Below are 8,828 nucleotides of genomic sequence, written 5' to 3' on the forward strand. Positions count from 1 at the left end.
TCAGTATTCAATACTCTAGTTTTTAATTAGTTCTAGGAACACATATGGAATAATTTGCTAGTACTAATCAGGCATTTTAAGAAACAAAACACCTCCCGAATAAAAATTTATCTACTAATCCTAAAGATAATACTGAAAATCACAAAGTGAAAAATCTCAACTGCTGCAAGATGCCAGCTTCAATCACCTTTTCATGCCTTTTCACATTTATCTTGAGAACTCTCTCTGTAATGATAAAGCAGTCACCATAAAAATAACAAAACATAAAACTCTTGTAAGTTTAAAAATTCAATGTGACTTTAGGTTTGGCCAAAGAGGAAGTGTTCTCTATAACTTCTACTATTCCAAATTAGCTTAGTTTTTCCTCTCAGACTTGAACAGTTTGGTAGGATAAAACTTAATCAATAACAAGAGAGGGTCCTGAAGCAAGCTGAGAAATACTTATTTGTTACAAGCAAAGCATGTCTATCTCCTGGCACTGTGGACAATTTCTAGCCAAAGTGCAGGGAACTGCTGTGGCCATGCAGGATGTTGCCTAGTTTTTGTCTGCAAGGCCTGGTTCAACATGGCCAGCAGCTCTAAGGGTTAGTAAATCCTCATTAGGACTGATCCATAAACCATAATTTTCAATGATGTGGTCTGACAAAACAAATGATAATTTCTATCTGTCTATGGTAGAATTATTGTACCCATATACTTAACAGCAGGTATCCACACAGTCACTTAGGGGGAACTTCACACCTACAGCGCAGTTTGTAAGTCACATCCCGTAAAGCGCCATCAACGCAGCCAGTGGGACCTGACAGCAACCCTGAAGGCACAGGAAGCACTAAGCACAGTACATTCCCTTTAGCCTGTGTGAGGAACGTCTTTGAGGAAAGCAGTATTTGCTACACAAGAAAACTGCCTAATTCAAGGAGAAAATCAAAGATCAGCTTTGCATAAAGGAGAGATTTACATTAATGGCATCTGCGTGAAGCAGCACCATACAATACCAAAACTTACAACACAACTGAGGTTACTGTTGACAAGAATGGCGACCTCCCTGCTTCAGTGACAGCCCTAGCACCATTCACCCTCTCATCCAGCAAATACGTAAATATCACAGACAATAGGAACTACTCTAGGACCTGGGGATTCAGCAGTAAACAAAGGAACCAGGAAGACAGATGTTAATTAACATTACCTATTTGAACAGAATTTCAAATGTCAGAGCGTCATTAAATGAAAGGGCAGGGTGTTATGAGAGCACATCCCAGGCCTGTGAGTCGACTGAACCAAGCACAGGGCAAGAGGTGGGTGGGGGGAATGAGAAGAGGTCCACGGAGAGGTAAAGCGGGAACAACCATGCTTAATCTAGGACCTGGAAGAGCCTAGTTTCACTGAAGCATTTAGACTGTTTCCTAGGCACACATTAAGTCCTAGATGCAGAGCATAAAGATATCCAAGCTAGGAGATCAAGTTGGTAACTGCTCCCTCAGTCTGACGCTCAGAAAAGAGGTCTCGACGAGGTATAAGCTTAGAAGTCATTGACTCAGAAATGGTACATGAGACAGAGGAACTGGAGATTTCTTAGGCAAGGTGAACTTCATGGAGCGGGGATTAGCAGGGAGGTCATGTATTACTCCTGCTGATCACAAAAAAATGTAATTTCTTCTTGCAGTGAAATTAATTACTCCTCTCTTGATTTGCAAATGTGAAATAAAGTAATTTTCTAAAATTACAGTTATGATACAATACCCTTTTTTGTTCAGAAAGGGTAAGATTAAATGTATAAAGTTCTTGGAGAAATGCCAAGACCTAAGAAAACTATTTCTTACAGTGAGTATAAGCCATTATATGCTATAGTTTATTTAGCAGAGCACTTCCTTTTAGCCTTCTCCGGCACCCACAGAAAAAGGAATCTTTTTTAAAGCACTGATACAACTACTTCACAAGATTTGTCACTAGAAGTGCTTCCAGTCTGCAGAACTGCCACCTACTAAAGCTAGGTCATGACTCCTGAATACACCAAGTCCTGGAGGGATGTGACATCAGAAAGAACAGACAAACCTTCTGCTGTTAGCACTCAACATCTACCAGCGTCCAGGACTATTGCTATAATTCTCATACAACCTGCCCTGCAGCCTTCCTATGACAAAGATGTAGTTTGTAATTGCTCTATAACCTGGTGGTCAGGTTGTGGTTAACAGGAAAGCTGAGTTAAAATGCTCTGCGATTTATGGCCCAAGCACCATATAAGAGTGACATGCCTTAACACAAACTCACCTGATTTATCTGAAGCATGTTAAAACAATATTGACCAAAGTGCTGTATCCCTCACGGCTCCAAAAACTAGAAAACGAAAATGAAGAAATAAAAGTTCAACTTAGTTGGTGATCACAATGATTAGCACTTTAAACACATGTTCGTGACCAAAAACCAAATATACAATGGGGCAGATCTAGATCAGCGCAGAACTTTCTACGATGATAAACATATTCTAGATCTTCACTGTCCAAACTGGTAGCCACATGTGGCTACTAAACATTCGAAATGTGGCTAAAACAAATGAGAAAGCAAATTTTAAATGTCCTTTAATGTTATTTAAACTTAACCACACGTGGCGAGTAGCTACCATACTGGATGGAGCAGATCTAGGCTGAACAAAGTCTCTTCTGGTTCTAGAGTTCTACAACAAATTCAGCAAAAGTGAAGCTGTAAAAACAATCTAAAAGTTTCAGATTAGTATTGAATATATACTTCCCTTGCTCCAGTAAGGTTTTAAACAGCTTTGTTCCCATCCTCTATAAGATAAATTAAGCCTGAAGATGTAACATACATACTCTCTTAGGTGGAATGGAAAAGGACACATGGGTAAGGCTACCTAGTTTTGTTTTTTCCTGTTTCTGGCTTTAATATCATTACCAAAAAACTGCATGCATATTAAAATTTTATATAACATTTTCAAAAAGAAAATCACCACTGTGACACATCCCATTCTTACATTTGGATTTGTTTCCTTATGGGTCTGACCTCCTTGCAATGGCTGTATTATTTTCATGTGGCAAATCTCTTCTACACTTAACTTAAAAATAGGTTATCAGGGACTTCCCTGGCAGTCCAGTGGTTAAGACCCCGTAAGAGTCTTAACTCTTACAGGGGGTACAGTTTGACAGTTTCACTACCAGGGATCAAACAAGATCCCACAACTCCCGTGACCCAAAAGAAAGGTAGCAAAGAAGGGCAGGAAAACCCAAACTTATAAATAAATGGATCTTATAATGGGAGAAGTTAGACAAAAAATTATCTACAGTCCCCCCAAAAAAATTATCACAACTTTTATATACAGCAAAAGTTAAATTCAATCACTTGTGTAGAAACTTTCATACTAAAAACTTTTAATACTGAACTTTCCCTCTGAAGCAAAGGTTCTTGAGATATGTATATACAGACACCATATGAAATGCATGTGTGTTTATATGTTTATATATTTTTGACTACCATTTTTTTCAAGATGACAAACTAGAGTCAATTCAAAATGACTTTGAAAGTTTTCAATTATCTAATAGTGACCTCAGCATCTATGTCAGTTTTTATATTTTTCAAGAGAACTGCATGTTGTAGAAACAGCACAAGGCCTGAGTACCAGCAAATCTGCACTTTAGTCCAAGCTCTTCAGGAGACCGTCTTTTGAGCCTTAGTAAATTACTTTGTGTATCTTAAGAGTTCTTTCTCTTGCTTCTATTTTTTCTTTTTTAATTTTTCAAAAGTGCAAGTCCTCTGGTAGGCAGCCTCTAATGAATAGAGGAAAGCAGCAATAACAAGCTACCATTTCCAAGACTGAGTTATAAAAAGACCATCATTACCCTCCTGCATGCCACCTGCTCTCGCTCTTTCACCTGTTTGCTCTGTGGGAAGCCGGCTGCCACGTGGTAAGCTGTCCTGTAAACAGACCTGCGTGGCAAAGAACTGAGGGACACCTTGGGCCAAAAGCCCAAAAGAAACTGAGGCTTTTGGTCCAAGACGCCACAAGGAACTCAATCCTGCCAAGAGTCTCATGAATGACTCAGAAGCAGATCTTCCCCTAGTCAAGCTTTCAGATGAGATCACAGCCCCAGAAACAGCTTACCTGCAACCTCCTAGGAGACCTTGAGCCACAGGCACCCAGATAAGCTGCACCCAGATTTCTAACCCACAGAAACTGGGATGATGAATATTTGCTGTTTTAAATTCTTAATTTCTGGTGTAATTTGTTATGCGGCAATAAGTAAGACAGTCCTGGTCAACTCTAAAGTTCTATAATTCTATGATGCTTTAAGTGTTAACTAATATATTTAGGCAAACCCCCCAAAATCAATTCCCTGTTCAACATTAATAAATAAATAATGCTAAAATATGAAAGTGGTAAATTATGAAACTTAAACATTTACATTTTATTCAAGAGAAAATCATTAAAAAGTACAGCATTAGTGACACGGTGTTATAATACACCACCAATATGTAAAACTACAAACCAAACCAATTTTCTTTTCTTAATCAAAAAAAGTTCATTTGGACATTAAAATATGAATTAACTACTGAAAGCATTCTCAGTGATCTAATATCCCTTACTTCCCAGAATTTAACATTATTTAATAAGAATTTACCAAAGTTAAAAAAATCTCATTTTGCTTTTCATGTATGCCTTTAAAAGTTAAAAATGCTTATCTATAGACCTGTATGTGTTTCTTCAATATTAGAGTTTGGCAACACTGGTAGCTGATCCTGAGAAAAAGGTACAATAAAATACAGGGGAAGTTCTAATCTTCCCATATACAAAAGGCAATTTTATGAAGAAGCAAAAACAAAAGCACCTATTCACTCAAAACTGACCATACAATTTTAAAAGCCTTTCCTTCACAATTATAAAGATCTGTATAAATTAAAACATGAAACTAATCTGTCTGTAACAGCACTCTGGGAAGTCACAGGATAAAAACTCTGAACTTATTTTTCACAAACAAGTTATATTAGATTTATACCATTATAAAGATTTCAACTATTCCATGGACAATCTGGAATGCCCACCATAGCACATCTCTTTAAACTTCATTTCTTCTTTAAAGACATGCCACATCTACTGTCCTATATTTAAAAGAACCTGATAAAAATATCAAGTCATATCAATAAAATGCACTTCATAAAATCCACCTTCCCTTCATCTGTCAAAGTTTCCAGCTACCATTCATTCCAATTACAACTATGTACTTTTAGAGAAACCTATTCACGTGTCCCAAAAATGCCCTACAGTGATACCCTGTCAGGCACATTAGGACATGTAGTTTCAGATTCCAAGCTACTAAATGAAAACAGGCAGGATGGTTTATGGAAACAAGGCACCACTAACTGGAGACGACCTGCCACTCATGAAGAATTAAAGGTCCAACATGAATCTGAAATGTACTGCTGTTATCACTCGCTGTGTGTATTATGAATCACATTCTGCTCATCTGATTAATTGAAAGCTATGCAAAATTAAATCTATAAAATCCTCAACAATTAAATCCTGCTTTATAAAATGGCATTATTAAATTATTATATCTACACAACATCTTATATTGACACCTATCCCACAACCGATAGGCAACCCTCACTTCAATGTCTTATCTGACAATATGAAAAGCAAAACATTTACTATTCCCATTCTTAGATTCCAAACCACCACAAAACTGAATACCAACTCAGAGCTTCTTAAAGTTTTCGTGGGCTTCTTAAAAAGTGTTTTTAAAAAAGTTTTTCATTTCTTTTCAAAAGTACCACAAATCACTATTTTTCTGTAAGAAAATCAGAACAATTTGGGATATATTTTAACAGTGCCCTAGAGACTATGAAGGCTTCCCAGGTGGCTCAGTGATAAAGAATCCGCCTGCCAATGCAGGAGACCTGGGTTCAATTCCTGGGTTGGAAAGATCCCCTGGAGGAGGGCATGGCAACCCATGTTAGTATTTTTGCCTGGAGAATCCCACGGACAGAGGAGCCTAGCAGGCTACAGTCCATGGTGTTGCAAGAGTCAGACAAGACTTAGCGACTAAATAACAAACAAAAGAATCTATGATATATTCTAGAGAAGTCTCACTCCATGAACCATTCCAGTAGAAAACATCTGCATACATACTACCAGCCAAATAAAAAAGAAAATAGTTATCAGATACCAATTTTAAATATCAGGTGCCATATTTTGCCATATTTATATTACCTCCTTTAATCCTCATCACCTTGGGATGTAGGTGATATCCCCATTTTCCTAGAAGTTGGGTCACTTTTCCGTGGTCACATCACTAGGATTAAAACTCAGTTTTGTCTGGCTCAAAGTCCCCTTCCCTCCATTATATGTTAAATTATAAATAAAGACTCAACTCCTTAAAAATATTCATGTAACGAAGGGCCTGATCTCTAAAACAATAATGGCAAGGACCCTATATAGAACTTCAGGGAATTACTCAAAATCGATGACAAAAATTATGAATTCTATACACACACCTACTATTTTGAGTATCTAGAAAGGGCATGAATATATCTAGATATGATTTGATTATAGTGTGTTTTTCTCCACTATTCAGTCTAATAACAACAAAATTTAATTTTGCAATATCTAGACTTTTATTATGATCTGTACACATAAATAATCCAATATCCAGTGCTCAAAGTATACAAAAGAAAAGAAGATAGAGAAACAGATGTAAAGAGGAGGTTAACTACAGAGAAAAAAAAAAAAAACCAACACATTGGCCAATTATAACTTTCAGAACCTGATTCTGTTACAGAAAAACCACTCAACCTCACTTTCTATATTGTTTGTATACTAATAACTGATAATCAGCTTAGATATTTTTGACAGTCTTATTCTTTGTTGAAAACCAGACCAAGCCTCTCCTTCCTAGAATTTCATTCCAGGCATGGCAAGTAAGCTAAAATGTGAAATTTACATGGTCTTCCAGGCTGAATTATGTCGGAGTAAAGAACTATGATGTATATAACTTATCCTGAAATGGTCTAGGAAAAAAAAAACATTATGTGTGTGACAGAAAGAAAGTAAATGATAAATTGTAAAATGGTAACAGGTGACTCTTAGTTAAGGTTACAAGAATACTCTTTGCATTATTCTTATTATTGGTACTTTTCTGTAAACTTGAAATTATTTCCAAATAAAAAAAATGTAACTTAAAAATTACATGGCAGTCTATCTGAAGTTAACATCGCAAACCTGGATTATACAGCAACATTTTCACAAATACAAAACACAGATTTTTGAAGAAAATTTTAGTGATGGGTGAAGAAATCTGAACCATGTCCTACCAACTAATGATCACTTAGGAATAAATTTCAAACTACACTACCATGGAATGGAATGTGGCAACCGGTGCCTTGAGTTGAAAACATAGCAGGACAAAACCCTAGGTATCACATAGTTTAAGTTTCACAAATTTAATATAGACCTGCTGCAAAATACAGCAAATTTACAATTCAAGTGGTATGTGTTATCTCTGGTTTGCAATAAAATACAAACTGAAAAATGAAAAACCTGCCAAATTACAAAACAATCGAGATGCAGAGTATCTGGATTTTGATGGTTTTATTAAACAAGATTTCTTTTTTCCCCTACTGCAGCTCAGTACACCATGGTATGTGTGAATCATCTTGAGAAAGCAAGGACAGAGAAGAAATAGCCTCCAGGACCAATGTTGCAATCTTTTCTCCTACAAGGTTGCCATTATCCCGCGTGTCCATCACAGTTTTGATTTCAAATATTCATCATGCTTTCTTAAAACATAAGGATGCATCAGAAAAAGTGATTAATGCTCAAAGTTCCCCAAAATCGTGAAGTCAAACATTAAAATTGAAGGTTTTCAGCTAACAGTTAAACCACCCCTTAAAAGATCATCTTATCTTTTCTGCAGGAATAACCCAACTTAAAATCCTTTACTATGTTCCGCTAATTGAATGGTCTTTCTTTACCCAAGGAGATTTAAACCTTTTGGGGAAGGGAGGGGGGCGGGAAACGCGTCACGCCAAGTAAAGATCCTTTCCAAAGAAAATTCTCCGCAAGTGCAAAATTCTGCACATATTTCCAGGGACTTTCAGATCCCAAGGCCATTATCCCCGCCCCCTCTCCAGAAGGATCCCAGCTGAAGCGTTTCCCCGATCGCCTCTGCGGAACACCCCGCTGGACCCAATCCACACAGTGCCCGGCTCTCCCCCGAGGACGGGAGGCTCCGTCCTCTCCGGGTGGATTCTGTAACCGATCTTTGTCTCTCCGCCCAACTCCCTTCACCTCGGCAAGGTCACTAGCTGCCAACCACCCCTCTGAGCCGAGCCCTCACCGTAGTAGTTCGAATGAGCCACGGCACAACTTGCGTGTCATAGGATACATTCTGCCCCCCTCGGCCCCACCTACCTTCCCCATTTCGGAGCCTTACGTCTTCATCACTTGCCCATTATACAGAAATAGCCACCACCGCCGGCCCCTGGCGCGCCCCCGCCCCGCCCCGCCGATCCTCCCGCGCCCCCCGGGCCCCTCCTTGGCAGACCCTCCAAGGATGGGCCCCCCCCCGTCTCTCCTCCCTTCCCCTCCGCAGGGACCCTCCCCCTCCCTCTCCCGCAGAGTCGCCTCTCCCGCAGTCCCCTCTTCCGGCCGTTCCCACCCCCCCGGCCCCGCAACGACCCCCACCTCCCGGGCCCCTGCTCCCCCTCACCCACTGGCCCCCCTCAATCCATTCTTGCCGGCCTCCTCGCCTCCCTCCCGGCTCCTCCCCTCTGGACACCTGTGTCGTCCCACCCCCTCCACGCTCGCCCCCCCCAATTCATTC

This window comes from Capricornis sumatraensis, chromosome 11 (genome assembly GCF_032405125.1).
Source record: "Capricornis sumatraensis isolate serow.1 chromosome 11, serow.2, whole genome shotgun sequence".
NCBI classification, from domain to species: domain Eukaryota; kingdom Metazoa; phylum Chordata; class Mammalia; order Artiodactyla; family Bovidae; genus Capricornis; species Capricornis sumatraensis.